The sequence below is a fragment of the Lactuca virosa genome, chromosome 1 (assembly GCF_052849685.1).
Source record: "Lactuca virosa cultivar CGN04683 chromosome 1, Lactuca_virosa_CGN04683_v6, whole genome shotgun sequence".
Taxonomy (NCBI): Eukaryota; Viridiplantae; Streptophyta; class Magnoliopsida; order Asterales; family Asteraceae; genus Lactuca; species Lactuca virosa.
Window position 1 is genome coordinate 229432399 of NC_136426.1, and position 24281 is coordinate 229456679.

General features: G+C 39.4%; 1 pseudogene; it reads right to left on the reverse strand.

Moving 5' to 3' along the window:
* Positions 1-15486: 15486 nt before the first annotated feature.
* LOC145127745 (amino acid transporter AVT1C-like) lies at positions 15487-23155 on the reverse strand (annotated as a pseudogene).
* Positions 23156-24281: the final 1126 nt, after the last annotated feature.

A 24281-nucleotide genomic window follows, 5' to 3' on the forward strand; every position in this document is an offset into this window, starting at 1 on the left:
GGGTTTCACTTAAAAGGAAGGTATTGACTATCATGAGACTTTTTCTCCTGTTATAAAGTTCAACACTGTTAGATGTTTGATCAACTTAGCGGTCAAAAAGAAATGGAAAGTACATCAATTTGATGTTAATAATGCTTTTCTTCATGGAGATCTACATGAAGATGTATATATGAGATTTTCCCCCTGGCATGAATAATTCTTCTTCACAACTTGTATGCAAGTTAAAGAAGTCCCTTTATGGCCTTAAACAAGCTTCTAGACAATGGTATGATAAACTCTCTTCTGAACTTAATTCTAAAGGCTTTATTAGATCTAAAAATGATCATTCTCTGTTCATCAAAAAGCTTGAGAATTCCATTGTAATTGCGGCTGTATACGTTGATGATGTCTTAGTCATAGGGGACAATATTGAAGAAATAAATTCACTCAAACAAATTCTTGATGATAAGTTTAAAATAAAGGATTTGGGAAGTATCAATTTCTTTTTGGGATTGGAATTCATACATGTTAATGATGGAATGATTGTTCATCAACACAAATACATCAAGGAACTTCTAGAAGCTTATTCCATCACAGATTGCAAATTTGTAATTTCTCCTCTTCTAAGCAAGTTAAAATACTTGTTCAATTCTTCTGCATCCTTGTGTGATCCAACAGAATATCGACAACTTGTTGGGAAACTCAATTTCTTACTTCACACAAGACCCGACATTTCTTTTACAACTCAGTTTCTAAGCCAATTCAATAGCAAACCTACTCAAGAACACATGGATGCTGCTTTACATGTTCTTAAATACTTAAAGGGTACAATGTCACAAGGAATTTTCTTCAATAATAAGAATGAGTTTAAGTTGGAAGCGTTATGTGACTCTGATTGGGCAGCTTGCCCTTCTACACGAAGATCTGTAAGTGGTTATCTCATTACTATGGGTGGAAGTCCTATTTCATGGAAGTCTAAAAAGTAGGCCACGGTTTCATTATCATCAGCTGAAGCTGAATATCGGTTTATGCGTAGAGTTTATTCAGAGCTTGCTTGGTTAGGTAGCGAAGCTCGACTCATCATGGAACGAACCATGTCCAAAAAGGTTTGAATGCGCCTCTTAGCCACACCATTGAGCTGTGGTGTCCTAGGCGGCGTCAATTGTGAAACAATTCCATATTCCTTAAGATAGTCGTAGAACTCAATACTAAGATACTCACCACCCCTATTGGATCTGAGCATCTTTATCTTCCTGCCCAATTGATTTTCCACTTCTTGTTTAAACTCTTTGAACTTTTCAAAGGTTTTCGACTTGCGCTTGATTAAGTAGATATACACATATCTGCTATAATCATCGGTGAATGTAACATAGAAGCGGTTAGCATCCCTTGTGGTGGATCTGAAGGGCCCACACACATCGGTGTGTATGAGATTTAACAATCTCTCACATCTTTCACAAGTACCAGTGAAAGGTGATTTAGTCATCTTCCCAAGTAAATAAGATTCGCATGTGTCATCCGACTTTAGGTCAAACGACTCCAACACTCTATCCTTTTGGAGTTGGGCTATGCGCTTCTTGTTGACATGTCCATGACGAAAATGCCATAAGCATGCCTTATCTAAACCATTAGACGAATCGATATGCAATACTTTATTTCCTAAGTTGTCTACAACCATCACAGTTTCATATACACCATTACAAGGCAATGCATCAAAATATAAAGTACCATTATAGAAAGCATTAATAGTACCAATTTCATTATTGAATGAAAATCTAAAACCTTGTTTGTACAAACCATGAAAAGAAATAATATTCCTCATCATTTCTGACGAGTAGCAACAATCGTTCAATTCTAAACCTAACCCACTACTAAGAACTAAAGAGTAAATCCCGATCTTGGTGACAGGCGACGATTTCCTATTCCCCATTATCAGGTTCATCTTTCCATGCTCCACATCCCTACTTCTTCTTAGCCCCTGTAAATCAGAACAAATGTGAAAACCACATCCTGTATCAACGACCCAAGAACTAGCATGTGATGAGTTAATAGAATGAATAGTATAAATACCTACGAAGGATGGCTTTATCCCTTAATGTCCTGCAAGTATTTCGGGCATCCTTGTTTCCAATGCCCTTTGTTGTGACAGTAGAAGCACTCTGCTTCTTTTGGATCGGATGAAGGAGCAACAAAACCACATTCTCCTTTGGACCCATTTGAAGAAGATCCATCATGAGACTTTCCCTTGTGATTCTTAGAGGGAGCTTTCCTCTTCTTCCCCTTCCATTGTCCATTAGCTAGGACTGGGGCAGCAACAGTAGGAGTGGTTGCGAAAACTTTGCCTTTCAACCCACTTTTAGCCGTTCTTAACAAAACTTAAAGTTTGCTCAAGGTGACTTCCTCCTTGTTCATATGATAAGTCATCTTGAACTGATCATAACAAGGAGGTAACGAGTGGAGAATGATATCAATCACCATCTCTTCGTCAAACTTGACATTCAACTTGAGCAGACGATCCACATACCTTTGCATTATTTGGAATTGGCTTGTGATGGACTCTCCATCTTTCATCTTAGTCGTTATCAACGAGGCGACAATCTCGTACCTTTCTTGACACGCACTTTGATGTTACTTTTCCATCAAATTTTGGCACATCTCGTAAGGCCAGCAGTCCTCGTAGAACCGCTGCAGCTTAGGAGTCATAGTGGCTACCATTATACACAACACCTTTGTCACATCCTTTTCGTGATCCCTATACTCAACTATTTCTTCAGCGGAAGCTTTAGTTTCATCTATCTCTTTGAGCTTTTCATCGACGACGTATTCCTTTTCCTCGTATCGAAGGGCCATGCGAATGTTGCGGATCCAATCATTGAAATTGGACCCATCAAAAGTGACCCTCCCACAAATGTTCATAAGAGAAAAGGAGCTTGAGGGGTTCAAGCTAGAAGCGTTGTTTGAGCCAGACATCTGAAAAAGAAAAGAGACAAAGTTTTGATTAGATAAGCAATCGTTAATATAACACCCAAATGAAATATTAAGGCTAGGACCCAACACTATAATTCACAATTCGGAAGAGGGATGCCGTAATCCAATTGCAAATTATATGAAGGTAGGTAAATAACGATTTACCAATTCCACCACGAAAAACAAAATGAACAATTAGGTTTTTTTTACAAAGAAAATTTTCATTTTCGAATAATTAAACACATTTTTCCAATATCAAGAAATCCAGTTATAACTGTTTTCAAAACATAGGTCAATACAACTTTTATTCCAAACATCAGAGTATCCCATAAAATGTCGGTGAGAGAGTGCACGCTGCGCCATCAAACCTTGCCCTTGCCTTTGGGCTCAGATGTACCTGAAACAAATCCACAAACTGTAAGCTAATGCTTAGTGAGCTCCCCAGAGCATACCACAACACAGAAGTCACATAGCATATATCATAACAGCTGTAAAAAACTTCCTCTACCACATATCACATAACATCTTAGCTATAAAGCTATCTCTACCATTAGCCATAAAGGCTATCTCTACCGTTAGCTATAAAAGCTATCTCTACCATTATCCATAAAGGCTATCTCTACCGTTAGCTATAAAGCTATCTCTACCGCATATTATGACAAAATCATGCCACACACCTTTACACAACGAGTATACCAACTATCATAAAATGGGTTGGCCTTGGTGCCTTAGACCCATTGGTATGGTGAGAAGACTCACCTTTTGACTGGCGAATCTGAAAGCTGCTCTCCTGACAGTCTGTAACCTCCCGTGCTGAATGATAATATTAAATCATGTTAGGACATCACATGGTCAAGGGAAGCCCAAACCCCAAGTTCTTCCAAAAGGCCCAAATATCCTTTCTTTGTTAATGGGCCCAAGTCAAAGTCCAAAAATCATTAATGGGCCACTATTCTCAAAATGCAACCAAGTCCAACAACCAAATGAGTCCCAACAGTCCAAAAGCCCAAAACAGATCCAAGCCCATCTGTGATGCGTACACTTAGCGTACTGGGGTTCTGGGGCATACGCACAACGTACACTGGGTTACGCCTAACGTACTAACAGATTAAGCACTTTTTCCATTAAGTGCTTAATACTCGATTCTTTTACGTCCAGAAGACGTATCTGATGGGTTTTGAGCATTCTAACACTCCTAAGTGTACATGCAACCCTAAATACCTTGGATCTATGTTTTCTCTATTATATATGCAATTATGAACTTTCCAAGGTATTACCCTATCTAGCATACAATACTTGATACTTGGGTAATCAAATGGATAGAATACATACCTTTGTTTGATGTAGCTTGTCTCCATGAAGCTTGAGTGCCTAGTGCCCCAAGTGTGACACCTCAAATGGTTCACATAACACCAAATGCACATGGAATGACTTGAGAGAAATGGAACACTCCTTGAAATCGTCTAGCCCTCATATTCACACATTAGTGCACGATTTCTTGAGCCATGGGATTCTTTTATATGGTGGCTATTAGGGTTACACCATGTAAATCATAACTTTACCCATTCCTTATGCTCCATGGATTTTAACCTCCAGGGAGTATCCATGGGTCACCCCATGGACTTAGTCCAACATAAGGAATCTTGGATCACAAGCCCACATATATAAGAATGAATGATTTACACAATCAACCCATATATTTAATTAGTCTCCTTTTGATCACTTAATTAATTCCAAATTAATTCTTGGTCAATACTAATTAAATAACCTTATTAATATATTAGAACTTATAATATATTAACCAACCTTAAGTGTTATTGCTCTCATTATAGTCTATCCAAATGCATGATGCCATGCAACCCAAATAGACCATGCCGGGTCGGGTCAAGTCTTACCAATTATAGTTATGGACTTAGACATTAATCCAACAGTCTCCCACTTGGATAAGTCTAAAACTATTATTGAGTATGACTTCAAACCCCGACTAGCAATCGTAGCTCTCAAAAGCTTCTGTCGAACTCTGACCTTGCCGATGAACTCTGGCCTTTGTCAATGACTTGTCCATTAGATAAGGGATCATATATTCCTCCATTCTAGATATCATATGGACTGAGACATGGATTATCAGTCATTCTCTCTGTCCATTTGTTGTTTCCCGATTTCCGATTCATGATGACTGACTGATTGAACAAATCAAATCAGTCATGGCTTGGCCAAGCACTCACATGTATCATCTTTAAATCATCGAGGGGCCCACAGATATCGCTTTTATCTCGAAGGTAAAAGGAATGGATAAACTTCGACTCATATGGCTTGTTCTACTACTTGTTGAATCATACACAAAGGCACGTTTTATAACATCGAGTTACCAATGCGTTTTCGTGCAATCAATGTATAACCAACTCATAGTAACAACTCATATCTCTAGGTTTGAAGAATATAAGATATTATCGTCTCATGATCACTCGTGATAAAATCCATGAAGTGATTCAAATGAGCGCGGGTTGAATCCAATACTCAGAACTTATGACCACTCATGAGTGTTGTAGCAGCACTTTGTCCACCAACTTGGACCTCTACAAACCAACCCATGGCAGTCTTGATTCATATATGCTTCCAACATATGACCGACTGTGGATGGTTTGAATAACTTAATCATTTAGGAAGAGCGACTTAGTTATTCTGGAAGTCAAAACATGCAAAGTGAAACACAAGAATAAATGAATCAAATATGGTATCAAACCCTATGAATATAAATAAACACTTTTATTTATCACCATACTGATTACTCATTATTCATTGTTTCGGTTTTATCAACTTTATACTTGAATTAAAAACACTAGTTGTCCCATGCTCCAAGCATGTACACTATGTTTTTATTAAACAATAGCTTTGCCATACACCAAGTATGCACTCTATGTTTGTCTATGATCCTTACTTTGTGAAATAAACCAATTGAACATAATTTCAATGATTCTAATTTCACACTCCCAAATCCTTATCGAAAAATGTGAGAATTTCAAATTCCTATCATTTATCGAAATCTGTTTAGATTTTAAACTTATATGCACTGACCCTCCTGTAATGAATATGTACAAAGTCACAAAGACTTGTCAACAGTCATTATAAGGTATTCCAATGGAGATCAACTCCATGGAAACTAAGTCTCGTATTCAAAGTACATTGCTTTGGACATGCTTCTTGCATTAAGTTTTCTAATCTTACACAGATAACTTCCACCTGTGGAGACAACTCCATATTCTTATTTTGACTATCACTTCTGAATAAGAGATGCCTCTTTTCAGAATATGTCAATATGGTCCTTCCAAAATTAGCACTATACTTCCAACTGTCCCTGAGCAACCAATCTTTGGTAAACCTCAGATTGTCCTCGACAATTGCTTAATCATTTTAGTCATATCCAATTCTAGACCTTTTCCCTTCTTAATGCCTCTGGGCATTTGGAAAAATTTAGAAATGACAAATATTATAGCACATGCAATCGATCCTGTACCCAAAGCAAATGGTACACGATTCATGATGTCTCACATAAAGACATGATTCTAGACCAGTCTTTTGCTATAATATTTTTATTTGCCATGTTTTCAAAATTTGACTATGAAGAGGGATGCCGTAATCATAATCGAATTTTGAGAACGCAATATATAGAATTTCCTTAAGTTGAACCAATCCAACATGAAATTCATATATATATTCTTGACTAAAGATGATTAAGGTCTCAATCTAAGCCTTTAGAACTGAAATGAAGTATATCCTCTCCCTTAATTATAGCAAAACAACTCTTTCAATCCCTGCAACCTCACGAATTGAAACTTTTGTTTTCTATAATTAACATTGCTAACTTGCAACACTAACAATAATTATCATGCTCCCACTAACATGATGATTATTAGCATAACACTTATGCTCCCACTAGCTTTGACATGTACTCAGAAATCAGCTGGACTTCTAGAAATAATTACTTTATTGACTTCCTTACCAAAGTTCAGATTTCTGATACGAGATGCTTTGATAAAACTTTATCAAAATAATACACGTTTCCTTAGATAGCATGCATGTGTGTCTAAACAATTTCAGAACTATGAAAAGGGATGCCGTAATCATAGTCTCAATTGTTTAGACCTTTTGCCATCTGCTTCAAATCTACTTGGTGGAAGTGTTTCCTCACCATCATTTTCATGAATCGGAGAGAAACCTTATGACCCTTAGATTTTATGGTGTATGTGTTCTTATCCATGTGAATCGTCAAAACCATAGTCACAAGACAAGGATAATGACAAATCCAAACTCATATGGACTGAACTTATGCAATCTTAACTTCTTGCCACCTGGCAGTACAGGGCCTGCCATTGCTTCCAAGTTATTATGCAACCAATTGAGAACTTTCAGAACTCATATGCAAAACCAACTTTAACTGGAATGGGAACAGAAATAGAAGTATGTCAACACGATAGGTTATAAACCTCAAGTCGTGTGCTAGTGAAGAACCTCAGGTTTTACTCTTGATTAGTTCTTGAGACTTTCAAGACCTTTAAGACTCCCACTGTCCTCTTGACATATAAGACTCTCTTGTCAAATATTCAAGGGATAGTGCGGATTCTTTATCAAGACAAACACTTCACACAATTGGCCTTAGTTGGTCTTTGTTTAATCCAAAACATCACAACTTACCAACTTCAAATGTACAAGAGTAGGACACTTTTACTCTTACATTTGACAAGTGTTATAAACCTTTCTTTAAGATATGTCACTCAACTTATAATCTTGGAGTATGACTCTAAGACTTGTTTTGAAATGAAGTATGACTCATCTTCTTGATTTAACCATTTCAACAATTCATGACTCCTCTTCTTAGTCATAAGAATTCACTAAGATGTCCTTAGAAAACCAATTGTGATGTGGTTCTTAAATCATTAAGATGATCACAAAACATGATACTAAAGTACTCTCCCATCTTTTCAGATTTGAGAAACTTTTATCTTTCTGCCATACTTTGATTCTTCTTATTCGTTCTGTCTCACATTGAAACTTCTCCAATGCTACAGACTTATACTTAAACTTATAAGTATAACCATATTTACTGAACTTAAGTAAATCATGACGAATAGTCTTCTTGATCTTTTGTGGTGGACTTGACCAGTGCACAAGAATGTGTAATCGATCCCTTAGTCCTTTCCTTATTCACATAAGGAATTAGTCTTAATTTTCCAAGCTGAAAGTTCTCATTCATCATACTATACAACTTGCATGATTCCAAGTTTCGGTCCAATTGAACCTTGGGTGATGAGAATCTTTCCTTATTTAGTAATATTAGACACTACCACAACCGAAAGAATCAAATCCATTTTTCCAATATTGCTATCAATGGAATCTTATAAGCAACAACTTTTCACAAATGCCATTGTAAGGATACTTAAAATAAATAAAATCAAAACCTTTTTCTTTTATTTTAAAACTTTGCGGAAAAACTTATCCTTACAATCCATATGAAAACCTTGTTGTTATCTATTCCTAAGCAATATAAATATCATAACTCTTAAGTAATAGCCCAAAATTTTGATCACCGAACCATGCGATTGAAATCCATCTTCGCGATCAGAATCAGCATGTACTTAATAGAGTTAGACAATGGACTTTACCTGAAGTAGAGCCAAACTTATTGACTTTAACATCCTTAGGTAAATTTGGCAGCTTCGTAACCAATGCCCCTTCCTTTGGCAATAGTTACCTATGGACCCTTGATAATGGGACTATCTCAGACTTCGCCTCTCTCTTTACCATTGGGTCAACCGAGTTGACTATGGCCGATCCCTTTCCATTGGGAAGAGAGAGCTTTGTTGGATATCCAATGTCATCATTGTCAATGTCCATAGCGTTTTAGGAAGTTGATCTTAGCAAATAGATAAGATCATTAAGGGTCTTGTCTTAGTCTGTTTCATAGGATTCCCAAAAGAACTCACTATGTGACTTAGAAAGTAGTTGAGCCACCAACTTTCTCAAGACTTTGACACCCAACTCTCCCGGCTTGTCAATATGTGACTACATCTCCAAGATGTGATCACACCTAGACCTTGCCTTGCCAATAGGGCTTGAGTGACCTTAAACTTTTTAGGAACTTGTGGGTTAGGGAGAATAATTGGAGGAGGTGAAAGAAGTATGATATCCATGGGACATCATCTTCATTTAGGAAAGCTTGTTTCAAGAGATTTGGGAAGATCATAAATGTCTAGACCAGACATCTTTTTGGGAGATATTCAAGATAGTTGATTTAAAGTCCTTAATATGACACCAAGTATGAAATATTAAGGCTAGGACCCAACAAACTATTTTATAACTTAGAAGAGGGATGCCGTAATCCAAGCTATAAAATATTTGAAGGTAGGTGAATGACGATTCACCAATTTCCACCATGAAAAATGAAATAATTTATTAGGTTTTAATTGGATTTGAAAGTCCTAGATCTTTGAGATTCATTGAACTGTTTAAAGGCATGTTTCAATCTCGAGTGTGCCCTTCAGGTTTTGTGACTGGGATGCCGAGGATCACAAAACAAGGTGTGAATAACCATGCAAATATACTTGGTACCCTTAATATTTACCCCTTAATCAGTGTGCCGGTTAACCACACACGCTCCACCGATACTATGATAAATATTAAGTTACCCTTTGCCTACCTTGTTAAGTCCAGGTTAGTGTGCCGGTTAACCACACACGCTCCACTAACGACTTAAGCAAAGTGCAAAGTGTAATTTCATGGGTTAGCACCAAATTCACATTTTCCTAAGTAACTAAGATTGGGTATTAATAAGACTTTAGTTACTTAGTATTTATCATTAATACTTTTAATGAAAGGAGAATTATAGTCCTTGTCCTACCCGTTCGGCTAACGACCCTCCACCAGTCAAGGAAGCGGTGGGTGAGAGTGGACACCCATTAAACTGCCTTTTTATAGGCAGTAACCTTATACCCCCCTTATAGACCGGCTTCGTGAATGAGGCTTACTAACGGTAAGACTGACTTGCTCTTATACATATATTTATTATTAACTTATAATACTACAAAGTATAAGGGTTGAATTTTAACTTTTAAAATTCTAAGGGCTAACTTGGAATTAAAGTATTCATGGGGAAAACTTTACAAATTCCAAAACTTGAGGGCAAGTTTTGAAAATATTCAAAACTAATTAATTCCATAACTTATGTGTTTAAAGTAGTTTTAATTAAAAAAAACTCTTCAAGTTCCATAACTTGAGGACAAGTTATGGAAGACTTTAAACTAATAAAAGAATGGAACTTTTCTTTATTTTTGTAACTTATGAAACTAATTAAGGTTACACAGTTTATCATTTAATGAAGTGACTCTTAAACCTCCATAACTTGAGGACAAGTTATGGAGTCATAAAACCATTTAATGAGGACAAGACTCTTCATTTTTGTAACCATTGCCAACTTTTTATGAGTTTTATGAAACTTAAATGTGACTTTTCATATAACTTGAGGACAAGTTACAAAAACACATTTTAGAATCAACTCTTAGATTAAAATGGATTGAAAACACATAATCAATTAACTTTTCTATTAATCTAATAAACTCATATAAACAAAGATAATTCACATCAAATTTTTGTCCAAGTAATTAGCATAACTTTTAAACTAATACAATTCGATTTTTCAGCTAATTTTGCAAGTATAACAAGAAAACAAGCCTTGGCTCTGATACCACTGATGGGTTTTGAGCATTCTAACACTCCTAAGTGTACATGCAACCCTAAATACCTTGGATCTAATTTTTCTCTATTATATATGCAATTATGAACTTTCCAAGGTATTACCCTATCTAGCATACAATACTTGATACTTGGGTAATCAAATGGATAGAATACATACCTTTGTTTGATGTAGCTTGTCTCCATGAAGCTTGAGTGCCTAGTGCCCCAAGTGTGACACCTCAAATGGTTCACACAACACCAAATGCACATGGAATGACTTGAGAGAAATGGAACACTCCTTGAAATCGTCTAGCCTTCATATTCACACATTAGTGCACGATTTCTTGAGCCATGGGATTCTTTTATATGGTGGCTATTTGGGTTACACCATGTAACTCATAACTTTACCCATTCCTTATGCTCCATGGATTTTAACCTCCATGGAGTATCCATGGGTCACCCCATGGACTTAGTCCAACATAAGGAATCTTGGATCACAAGCCCACATATATAAGAATGAATGATTTACACAATCAACCCATATATTTAATTAGTCTCCTTTTGATCACTTAATTAATTCCAAATTAATTCTTGGTCAATACTAATTAAATAACCTTATTAATATATTAGAACTTATAATATATTAACCAACCTTAAGTGTTATTTCTCTCATTATAGTCTATCTAAATGCATGATGCCATGCAACCCAAATGCACCATGCCGGGTCGGGTCAAGTCTTACCAATTATAGTTATGGACTTAGACATTAATCCAACAGTATCTTAGCCTATTAAGCCGACCTAAGGCATAAAGTTGGCAACTTTATGCCTTTGCATTTCCCATATGCTCCCAATACCCTCATTAAGACCTTTTTAAAGCTCTTATCCCATGCATGAGGTCAAAATACCCACCAAGACTCCATTTTTATGTTGCAAAAGGACCAAGGGACCTCAAATCTGTCATTTCCATCCTCTGGAGTTGCTTAACTCACAAGAGGAGGTCCAAAATCAACCAAAGGGACAAAACTAGAAAACCTAGACAGATCTAGTGATTTAAGTGGAAAGGTGCAAGCTTTATACCTCCAGAAGCTCCCAAGTCCATTCGGAGCCCCTTCGGTGCTGCCATTGCACCTTCACCAGCTTCAGCTCCTTGTTCCGAAGGCCCTTCGTCTTCTTATCTAAGATGGCAACCGACCTCTCGACGTAGTTCAGGCTACCATCCACCTGAATATCGTCCAATGAGACGACTGCGGACTCGTCGGTGACACACTTCTGAAGCTGAGACACATGGAAGGTGTTGTGAATCTGGCTAAGCTCCTCTGGCAGATCCAAGCGATATGCCACCTTGCCCAACCGGGTCGTGATCCTGAACGGGCCTATGAACCGAGGGCCCAACTTGACCCTCTTTCGAAACCTGATAATCCCCTTCCAGGGCGACACCTTCAGCAACACGAAATCCCCCACTTGAAACTCTCGAGATCTGATCGCTGTCGGTCAGCATAACTTTTCTGACTGCTCTGCGCGTCCCGCAGCCAGTCGCGCACCTGATGAATCAGTGCGGTAGTATTAAGCACTACCTCAGTGCTCCCCATGACCCGGTACCCAACCTCGTTCCAACAAACCGGGGTCCTGCACCTCCGACCATATAACATATCGAATAGGGCTCGATCGATACTGGCATGATAACTATTATTGTATGAAAACTCTGCCAATGGGACGTACGTATCCCAACTACCTGCAAAATCCAACACACATGCTCAGAGCATGTCCTCCAGTGTCTCGATCGTCCTGTCGCTCTGGCCATCAGTCTGGGGTGATACGCCGTACTAAAATGCAGCTGAGTGCCCAGTTCCTCGTGGAACTTCTTCCAGAACCTGGATGTAAACTGAATGTCCCTGTCAGAGATTACCGACACTGGCACCCCGTGTCTAGCCACCACCTCTCGTACATAGATTTCCGCCAACTTCTCCGCGGATATACTCTCAGAGATCGGTATGAAGTGGGCACTCTTCGTCAGTCTGTCCATGATCACCCATATGGCGTCCACACCCCTTGCCGTCCTCGGCAACTTCTTCATGAAGTCCATAGTGATTTCTTCCCATTTCTACATGGGAATGGGTAGCGGCTGAACCTTGCCATGAGGCCGCTGATGCTCGACCTTGACCTTCCTGCACGTCAAGCACCGCTCCACGAACCTGACGATCTCCCATTTCATACAGGGCCACCAGTAACTCAGTCTCAAGTCTCTATACATTTTCGTAGCCCCTGGATGAATAGAGAACTTGGAATTGTGTGCCTCCTCTAATATCCTCTGTCTCACTCCTCCAGTCACCGGTACCCACACTCGGCCACACCGTGTCAAAAGGCCGCGACTATCCTTTACAAACAAAGGATACTGTCCCTGAATCCACTCTATCTTCCAATTCTCCTTCTTCACCACCTCGACCTGGGCCTCTTTAATCATATCCAACAAAGGAGAAATCACCGTCATCCTCATACAAATGTTCCCAATAAGGGACTCCGCCGTCTTGCGGCTCAACGCATCGGCCACCACGTTGGCCATCCCTGGATGGTATAGGATCTCACAATCATAATCCTTCAGCACATCCAGCCACCTCCTCTGTCGCATATTGAGGTTCTGCTGATCCATCAAATACTTTAAACTCTTGTGATCAGTAAAAATGGTGCACCGCACCCCATACAAATAATGCCTCCAAATCTTGAGGGCAAACACTACTGCCCTTAATTCTAGGTCGTGAGTGGGGTAATTCGCCTCATGAGGCTTCAACTGCCTCAAGGCGTAAGCTATCACGTGCCCCCTCTACATCAGCACCGTACCTAACCCTGAAATCGACGCGTCACAGTACACCACCAAATCGTCTAACCTCTCGGGTAGTACTAGAATCGGAGCCTCGCATAACCTCCGTCTCAGGGTCTCAAAAGCCGTCTGCTGATCCGTGCCCCACCGAAAGGTCACATTCTTCTTGGTCAAGCGGTCAATGGCACAACAATCTTGGATAAATCCTCGATAAATCTCTGATAATAGCCCGCTAAACCCAAGAAGCTACGAATCTCTGATGCATTCTTCGGTACTTCCCATCGCATCACAGCCTCAACCTTGGCTGTATCAATCGAAATGCCCTCCTGATTGATGATATGCCCCAAAAACTGTACCTCCCGCAGCCAGAAATCACACTTAGAGAACTTTGCATAAAGCTTCTCCGCCCTCAGGGTCTCCAGTACCTCCCTCAAATGCTGCTCCCTAGTCTTAGAATAGACCAAAATATCATCAATAAAAACGATCACCGACCGATCCAGCATCGGTCTACACACTCTGTTCATAAGATCTATGAACGCTGTTGGGGAATTGGTGAGCCCAAACGGCATCACCACAAACTCATAATGCCCATACCAATTCGTAAAAGCCATCTTCGGTATATCCTCATCCCGAATCCTCATCTGATGGTATCCCGACCGAAGATCAATCTTGGAAAAGCAAGACGCACCCTGCAGCTGATCAAACAAATCATCGATCCTTGGCAACGGATAACGTTTCTTCACCGTTAGTTTGTTTAGATCCCTATAATCGATGCACATCCTATGCGATCCATCCTTATTTTTCACGAAAAGGATCGGTGCTCCCCACGAGGAACTGCTCAGACGTATGAACCCTCGGTCTAACAGCTCCTGAAGCTGCGTAGATAACTTCTGCATCTCAGGTGGTGCCAACCGATATGGTGCCTTTTCTATCAGAGCGGCACCAGGCACCAAGTCGATACGAAACTCTACCTACCTCTCCGGAGGCACTCCCGGTAACTCCTCGGGGAAAACATCCCGAAAGTCCTGTAAAATCGGAACACTGCCCACATCTGTCGTGGTCTCTACCCTCAATAAGCCAGAAATCCCGTACATCCCTGCTGCAGAAATCTCCTAGCCCTCGCAGCCGAACAAAGAGTCGGCCCCTGCGAGGCCCTATTACCATGTATCACCAGTTCACCCCCGCTTGGGGTTCAAAATCTCACCAACTGGCGCTCACAATCGATAATGGCTCCGTTGGCTCCCATCCAATCCATCCCGACAATCATCTTTAGCCCTTAAAACAGTATCGGGACTAGGTCGACACGAACGTCACTACTAGAAAAACAGCCTTTTACGATGCGCAATGCGTATCGTAAAACGCTCAGACGACGCACAAATGCATGTCAAGGAAGAACCTGTCATAACGAGAGACGACATGCTTTTGCGCGTCGTCTGTTTACGACACGCATTTACGACGCGCAATTACGACAAGTATTTACGACACACATTTACGACACACATTGCGTATCAAGGAAGGACCTGTCATAAAAGAAGATGACACGCATTGGTGTGTCGTAACCTTACGACACGCGTTTAGGACACGCATTGCGTATCATTAAAGCCCCTGTCATAAAAGAAGATGACACGCATTTACGTGTCATAAACTGCAACAACCATTTACAATATACATTTACGACACATCTTTACGATACTCATTTACGCATAATACAAAAATATGGAAACAAATATATACCAAAACAATCAATTTCATCCAATAACATCATGTCAAAAAATTGTAATACGTTGGTATTAAGGGGATCTGGTTGTACATTGCTATTAAGAGGTTTTTCCTAACTATATAACCTAATACTACATTGCTATTAAGGAACACCTTCTTGTTTCTACTTCTTATTGTTATGCTTCTTCTGTTTCCACATGATACATGTTTTCATCATCAACAAATTAGTATTCAAAAAGGCTTCAAGCATCATCAATCTATGTTATAAAAGAAGTATTCAAGAAGCATTGAAGTAAAAGGGTAAAATGGTAAACTGACATGTAAAGAAGAAAATATGTTTCTGACAGATGTGCTGTCTCACATTTACCCATTCTTCATTTGGGTTGATATCCACAGGTTTCATTAGACTGAAAGCAAAAACGCATATTAAATTTAAAATAAACTAAAATGTGAGATAGAAGTATATGGATGATACATAGAGGAAGTAGAAAACTAGAAAGTACCTTTTAGAAAGTACTTGATCACAAATAGGGCAAGCTGCATCATTGCTCTGTATCTTACTAGCATCTTCGTGGCCTTTGAATCTCATTAAGGAAAATAAGATGTGGATCATGTCATTCACTGATTGAAAGAAAGTGTAATTGACTACAATCTATAATTTTAAGTGGCCTTTTCACCAAGTAAAAATATGTCCGAATATTCAAAAACATGACTTACAGTAGATTTATAGAAAAAGAGTAGTCCAGAAGTAGTAGATTTATTTTATACCCCATTTCATATAATTGGTTGATCTTCTATCTTTAATTGTTATCTACAACCTGTAAATGATAAAAATAACCCAAGATAACAACGTTAAAAGTTAAAACCAAATGGCACATATTAAGAAAAACTAAATCATCGATTAAATTAAAACCAAAAAATACATTACTTACGTAAACAATTGAGGTTGGGTACGAGAGAGTTGAAGCTTTTTCATTGGTGATAATATCAGATTTCTCAATGTCATAGAAGAATGTTTTACAGGTGGGCTATTAGGGATGTCGAAGGGCCCACCAGAGTTAGAATTGTTTTGTCTTGTGGTTGCTGACCATATATCTTCCCGAGGTCGTGGAGTGTACTTTGTTTTGTCTTGGGTGTAAACTGACCAATCTACAACAAATAAGTGAACTATTATTTTTTGGGCAATACCGACTAAATAAACCTTTATATATAATAGCAATGTACTTTGTTTTTTTAATTCAGGATAATATTATGAAAAAGTAAGGATAGTCCCTTTTATATCTGGAGGGGAAATAGATTTTCCCTTTACCAAATTATAGGATAACAATATTAGTTATTTACAAAAACAGTTAAATAAGAAAAAATGATTAGAATAATTTTTATATACCTTTACAATAAAAATATTACATGAGGATACCTCTTCCAAATACTTCTTATGCCCACTGTATTAACCGATTTTCGCAATTTTGATTCCAAATTATAGTCCTTTTACATGAAATGAGGCCTGAAATTGCAAGAGATGAAGAAAAAAATCTACTGTACCGAGGGACAAAAATGTAATTTAGTGTTGTGAGTATGGGATGTGGGAATTGAAGTTACCAAAGAAGGGGATGGAGAGGGCTACAAGCACAATAGAGAAGACTAATGATGTTCTAATGAGGATGGAGTAGACATGAGACTTCATATGGTTTGATGGTATCAACTCCTCAAGACTCATAGCTATAGGAGATATGGTCAACACATATTTGGTAAATGGGTTGACCACCTGCAAAACAATAAATAAATCCAGAGGAAATAAGTTTTTTTTTTTAAAAAAAAAACAAAAGTCTGATAATGTTTTTCAAGTTAAATTAAATACCGTAGTCCAGACAACAACTTTAGAGGCAATCAAATTTGTGGGGAGGTTTAGGGTATATTGTGATTCTGTTGATTCACCAAACATCATGTATCCCATTATAGTCACTGCAGCATAAAGAATAACACAGCTCCCAAAGCTGCCCATAAAAATTTAATAAACTTGTGTTTTAGCATGTAAAAGAAAAAGTAGCTAGGGTGATAAAATTAGCATACCTGGCTAAGAGTACCATAGGAAATTGACTTCTTTTTTCCATTGATGTATAGATATTAGGAAACACTGCATGTCTTGAATAACAGTACCCATAAAGGCCTATGGCAACAGGGAAAGTTAAGAGGTTTAACATTTTTGTGATTTCAATTTGAAACCCCACATCATCCACTAACCCAACCCAAAACAAGCAAATCGCTACTAGAATTGACGCAATAACTCCTCAAGCTGGATTAAAAACAAAATGATTTAATTGTAAAAGTTTATTATAAACCATTTTGATTTTGATCTTCTGTTAATAAATAGTATAAAGTTTTACCAGATATGTAACTGAGAACACTCATGTTGCGTAGCCAAACTGTGTGAAGGACAGCCAGAGTGATCATAATTGCAAATAAATAATGTGCGTTTAGTATATATCCTCCAAGGTTTAAATGTGCATTTGGAAATAGAGACGATAGGTTATCACTCTCCAAGATAATATATTCAACACAACATGCCTTCAGTGAAAGAAAAAAAACTAAGTTAAAACATAGAATCCAGCCAAATTAAGTAAAACCAAGTCAATGTCAGATTAGATATACTTACGTATAACTCCACGTACAATATTATATGCAGTAAAAACAGAAACCAAGAGAAAAAGGGTAAATTGGTCAGAAACAAGACTTTAATGTGAGTTTATTTTTTTGTTGTTGATGTATTAAGTAAACTTACAGAAATGATGAGACGTCCGAGAGTGCCAAAGGCAGCCTGGCCAATATCTGGATAGGTCTCGAGGCCAGGTTGACTATCTAAGCAGTATCGAAGGAGGATACCAGTGTAGAAAGAAAGGACACCAAAGATGAACAATAATGACAATCCTACCCATCCTCCTTCTTTCACTGCAAAAGGAGTTGAAAGAAGTCCAACTCCACAAAGAACATTTATGTGAGTCTAATTATCATAAGCAAGATACAGTGAGAATACAGGGTTCTTGATTCCCAGGGTTATAAGAACACGTAGAACCAAAACCCCCTATTTCCCTAAAATACATCTTCTCAAATAACGAAATAGATATTAAAAATGTTGGAACAAAAATATACATTAACTCTAACTTTTCCGTTTTTTCACAAAATTCTACATTAAACCTAGTAAGTTTGTTTGAAGCGAGTTGAACTGAACTCACAAATGACGCAAAAACTCTCTCATACATTATCTGACTAATAAATAAATTTTCTCTGGTAGTTTGAATAGAAAATATCTAACACTAGAATTAAGATACAAGCTAGATAGAGAAAGCGATCAGAACTTACCTGTCACATTCGTTGTTACCTAGATTGAGAAAGCGAACACTGAAGATGATGAGTAGAGGGGGATAGAAAGTAATGGTGGGTTGATAGTGCCCAAAAATGTGTGCAAAAAGGACCAAGGCGCTTGCCCTTTTTCTCTTCTGAGCATCAAAAACGGGGTGAGCGTGTATTTGGGTTTTCTGCAAAAGATGGAAACAAAGGAATTTGATGTTAGGTGAGCATGAGATCGTCAATGAGGAGAAGTGACCAAGGGCATAGTGAAATCGTTACGCTCTTACCAAAATGCCCAAATAGTGAATTAAATACAGGCGATTAGGGAAGGAAAGATGTGAAAGCATAAAAGGCAAGACTTAGGGTTCAATGATGGTGGCGATGGCTTAGGGTTTACAGAGAGAAGGAAAAGAGATACAGAGAAGAGAGTGCAGAAGCGGGGTAGTTCAAAATTTTAGAATTTGAGAGGATTTCATTTTCTCCCTTTAAAAACGCGCGTTCCAGTAAAAAATTATAAAGCGACACTTGTAGATGACACACATGTAAGATAAGCGCCTTCCGTGTTTTTTTTTTGGACATAAATTTTAGGGCACGCAAAAATGCGTGTTCTCTATCCTTCAAATTTTGCAAAGTTGACATTATTTTTTAGGGCACGCACAAATGCGTGTCTTGTGTCAGCGCTTGTCATTGTTTTCGCGTCATTAAAGGGCTGTTTTCTAGTAGTGCCTCTCACCAAGTACATTCAGGACACAGCCCCGATACACCCTCGTAGCACTAACGGTGCGTTCATCTTCAATCTTTACCTCGAGCGAGGAATCCAAAGTTCCCAGCGCGTCCCAGAACTTCTTGCTAAGCGCAAGAGATACGAACGATCGGGTAGCACCCGAATCAAACAAAACATGCGTCGACATACCTTTGACCAAAAAGGTCTCTATACAAGCATAATATACACATAAGTCATACAAATCATAAGGAGTAGAGAATAATAGATACGTACCCGCCACGATGTCTGGCGCTGCCCGAGCCTCCTTGGTGGTCAACTGAAATGCGTGGCTCCTCACCACTGGAACATCCACCTTGGTAGGGCGGCCATCGGTAATCCTCAATGTGGAGGGAGTAGGCGCCGCCACCGCTCATCCCCCTCCCTGCAACCTCGGACAGTTGACCCGCTTATGGACGGTCTGGTTGCAGTGAAAACAAATCAAGCTCCACGTGGGGCAGTCCTTGTTCAAATGGCCCTGCTGGCCACATGTATAGCATCCCGAGCCTGTAACACAACAAGCTCCACTGTGCACCCTACTATACTTGGCACACCGGCCCCAACCCTACTGTGACATCCCCATTTTCACGGCCAGAAAAGACCGATTTTATTTATGCGTTGTTTAAAAATCAGAGTAACATTTTAAATAAAAGTGTTGCGGAATTTGTTCCCAAAATAAAATTATGATAAAGACTTATCAAAGCATTTCTGTAGAAATGTATTTCATTAAAAAACATCGGGATGTCATGTTCGATACAGATCAAAAGCATAAACAGTACAATATAGCCTTACTACATTTATTCATAATCTCTCATCCCAAACATCATATCTATGCTCGTGCGCCACTACCTGTAATACAAGAAACTGAGTGGGTCAGGCTTGGGAGCCTGGTGAGCACATAGGGTTTTCAACCCACAATAAATAAGTTTATTAATTTCATCAATCAACAATAACCCGATTACCCGTTCCCGTTATCCTCACATTACGTCCCTAAAACACCTATCATAAGGGACCTAGACTAAGGATCAATATCGGGATGGACACTACTGCCAAGGGGTTTCCTTAGCAATAAATGTCCTAAAGGCAACCATGAGGGGGATGGAGTACACCGGTGAACACATCGTTCACAAACATCTACAGGTTGCGAGCCTGCTAGCGTTCCACTGGACTGTCTAGAAGAGTCCGTGGTCGTCATCCATACTCCGCTAGATGACAGAATCAATAACAACAACATCGAGGCCTCTCATCATTTTATCACACATTGTCTTATTACATCTACCCATGTTTTACCCCAACATTTTTATAGATATAAAATACATATACAGTTTAAATTATTTAAAACATGTATAAAAATCTTTCATCAGCATAGGCAGCAAGTATTCAGATAATATGCACACATAGCACGTAATTAATATAAAATACTTCATATCTATGTGTAAGATGAAAGTAACTATGCACTCACCTGATTAGGTGGTGACTCGGTATTTGAACAGTACTTCGTTATCTCAAAACAATTTTTCCTTGACCAAAACCTAGTATTAATACCACTAGAGTTTAGTTTTAACGTTAACCGTGACTAATTAATAGTCTAGCTATTATTATTATTATATAAGCGTTAAATAACACTCAATATATAAATAATAATAGCCCAAATAATTATTTTAAGGACCTAATAACATTACTATAATTATTTAAAAGTTATATTAAAAATTTCGTAGGCGTACCTTACTTACAGCGGGTTTTTCTCAAAACCGGGCTTCGCTGGAGCAGCGTTTCCGAGCCGAAAGGTTCTTTTCTCGGGACTCCGGGAGCCTCGGAACTTCCTTCGGGTGCTAGGGGGTTTACCTAGACTTTTAGGGGCTCAAGGGAGCTTAGAGAGAGAGAGTTTAGAGAGGGAAAGTGGAAGAGGAAAGGTGTAAGAAATGAGAGAACCCGACACTTCTATTTATAGTGAGTTGGGGCATGTGGTGGCCTTCTGGTGGTGCCACTTGTCCAAATTCTGGTGGTGTCACATGTCCAATTTCTGGTGGTGCCATGTGTCCAATTTCTGGTGGTGCCACATGTCCAATTTCTGGTGGTGCCATGTCACCCAATATCGCGTATCGGCCTCCCGTCTTAGAAAAATCATAACTCTCGCATACGAGCTCCGTTTTTGACGTTATTTATATCCACGCGAAGGCGGGAACGTAATCTACAACTTTCGTTTAGACTCCGTTGGCTAATTTTGAATTTATTTTAAAAGTTATATTTTTAACAGGCCGGGACAGGATTGGTCCGTTAAAAATTCATAACTTCTTCATCCGACGTCCGTTTTCGTCTGTCTTTTTATTGTTACGCCACAATTAAAGAGCTCTTCGATTCTCGTTTAGGTCGTGTCGGATAAAAACTCGCTTTATCATAAATTCACTATTCACGCTTCCCGGTATCGTGCTGGTTCCGTCGTGAAACTTCGTCGGGTCATAACTTCTTCGTTATAACTCGGATTTCGGCGTTCTTTATATCTCCGGAATGCTTGTTTTGACCACTACAACTTTATGTAAAGATATCGGGCTTATCTCATATTTTAATTTTGACGCTTATTTTTATTCTTTATTAATTATACATTTATAATTAAATAATAAGCACATAAATTCACAAAATACTCAAATATTTCATTTTTATTACATCAAAAGAGTTACAATAGTTGACCTAGACTGTTACATCGTCTAAAAATGCTTAGCCCCGAAACCCGGGCGTTACACCTGCTGACCCTTGCTGGAAGTTTCTGAGGTCTTAGGCTTCTTAGTCTGACCCACCGCTGCCTATGCCTGCTCCGGCTTCCGCTTGGTACGGAAGTCCAACTCCATTTCCCGTTCCCGGGCCTTCTCTACCATCTCATTCAGGGTTTTGTACCATGTAAATCTCACAAACTCCCGGATATCATCCCTCAGCATGGAATGATATCTCGTCCTCAGCATATCCTCATCGGTAGCGTACTGCAGAATCAACAAAGCTCGTTCCCGAAACTTGGCGGTGATCTCCGCCATAGTCTTGGTAGTCTGTTGAAGGTCATGAAACTCCCTCACAAGTCATTGCACCTCAATGCCTAGTGCAAACTCCAAATCAAATTGTCAAACAAACTTGGCCCATGTCATCTCAGCCACACCGGCTGCTCCCACCTGACTCGTAACCTCGCCCCACAAATCGCATACCCTATATCTCAGCATACAAGAAGCAAATCCCACCTTTGCCGCACCCGGGCAAGAACTCGTGCGCTGGGCGTTATCGATATCCTCCACCCAATGTCGGCTAACAATGAGGTCCCTAGCCCCAAAAAACTCTAGCGCCCCACACGCCTTGAACTCCCAGAATGAGGGAATTCGGGCCCTAACCTGAGCCGCAACAATCTCGGCCCTGAATGCCCTGAGTCTCTCCTCCATGATGTCCATCATGCCCTCCTTGACCGTCCCAAAAATGACTGGGGTAGCGTCAAGGATGTCCCTGGTAACCTCGGCTACAATAAGCTCGTGCAACCTCTCATCAATGACATCAGTAGTGTCGCCAGATCCTGCCCTAGATCCAGATCCCGATCCTGATCCCCCTGCTCCAAATCGTGTCACCACCATGCTGAACTGAAAAGTCATAAATCATAATGATCAGGATTTCCATACAAGGGATCTTTCCACACGGGTCCTCCTTGAAGTCGTCAGATCAAACACTGGTTCGGGTACAGGTCCTGTGCTTTCAGTAGTACGGGCCCAATACTACCTTCCACACTTACCTGTACCTTTCCCCAATGCTCTACCTGATAAATCCAATTCGTCCCAGAACTAAACCATATTCCATAAAGTACTGAATACATCAAATCTCAGGTTGTCCTATGTGACAACCGTCAATTTTTGGCCAAGTCAAAGTCAACTAAAGTCAACAAGTCAAACCGGTCAACTCATCTAACCCTTGTATATTAGGGTTTCCATTATGATTCGTATTGTACTACTCGCAATCTTAAAATAAAGTGTCACTTAGAGTTTTCACGTGTTTAGAAATTCTAAACCCTAATCAGGGTAAGTGATGAATCTACTTGATAAAACATTATTCCTTAACCCTCGGGGGCATATAACAATCATAACAAGACTTAACGAGGTTTACAAACCTTGCGTTACAAAGCCAAACACTCAAAAAGGTCACAAAAGAAGTCTCTCCAAATCTCTTTCACTCTAACTCTCCCAAAACTCTCTAAGTAGGAGAAATCTCTCCAAGTATGTGAAATCTCTCCCAAATCTCTCTCTGAATGAGAAATCTCTCCAAGTGTGTCAAATCTCTCCCAAATCTCTCCAAGTATGTGAAATCTCTCCCAAATCTCTCTCTGTATGAGAAATCTCTCCAAGAATGTCAAATCTCTCCCAAATCTCTCTCTGTATGAGAAATCTCTCCAAGAATGTCAAATCTCTCCCAAATCTCTCTCTGTATGAGAAATCTCTCCAAGAATGTCAAATCTCTCCCAAATCTCTCTCTGTATGAGAAATCTCTCCAAGAATGTGAAATCTCTCCCAAGTCTCTTCAAGTATGTCAAATCTCTCCCAAATCTCTCTTGAGATCTCTCTCAACTTTTTATAATCACCCGGGGCGTCCCGACCCTTAATTTAGTCGAAAACCGCTCGAAAACGGAAGTCTACGCGAAAAACAGGCTTAAGGAGCCGAAACCCTCTTAAGGAACCGAAACCTCCTGAGAACCGAACCTCCTGAGAACCGAAACCCTCTCAGCCGAAATGGACAGAGGGCTCGGTATATTTCGGTCCCCTGACTAATCCGAACCGAGACTTGACCTTCGGCTCCCCCTTCCCACTTTCGGTCCGAGAGGACTTCACCTTCGGTCCCATGCTTCACCTTCGGTCCGAGATGCGCAGCTGAAGGCCGAACCCTACTCTCGGTTTCCTCTTCTACTCTCGGTTCTAAGGGCTAGGACCGAACCTCCGGCCCTGAATTTC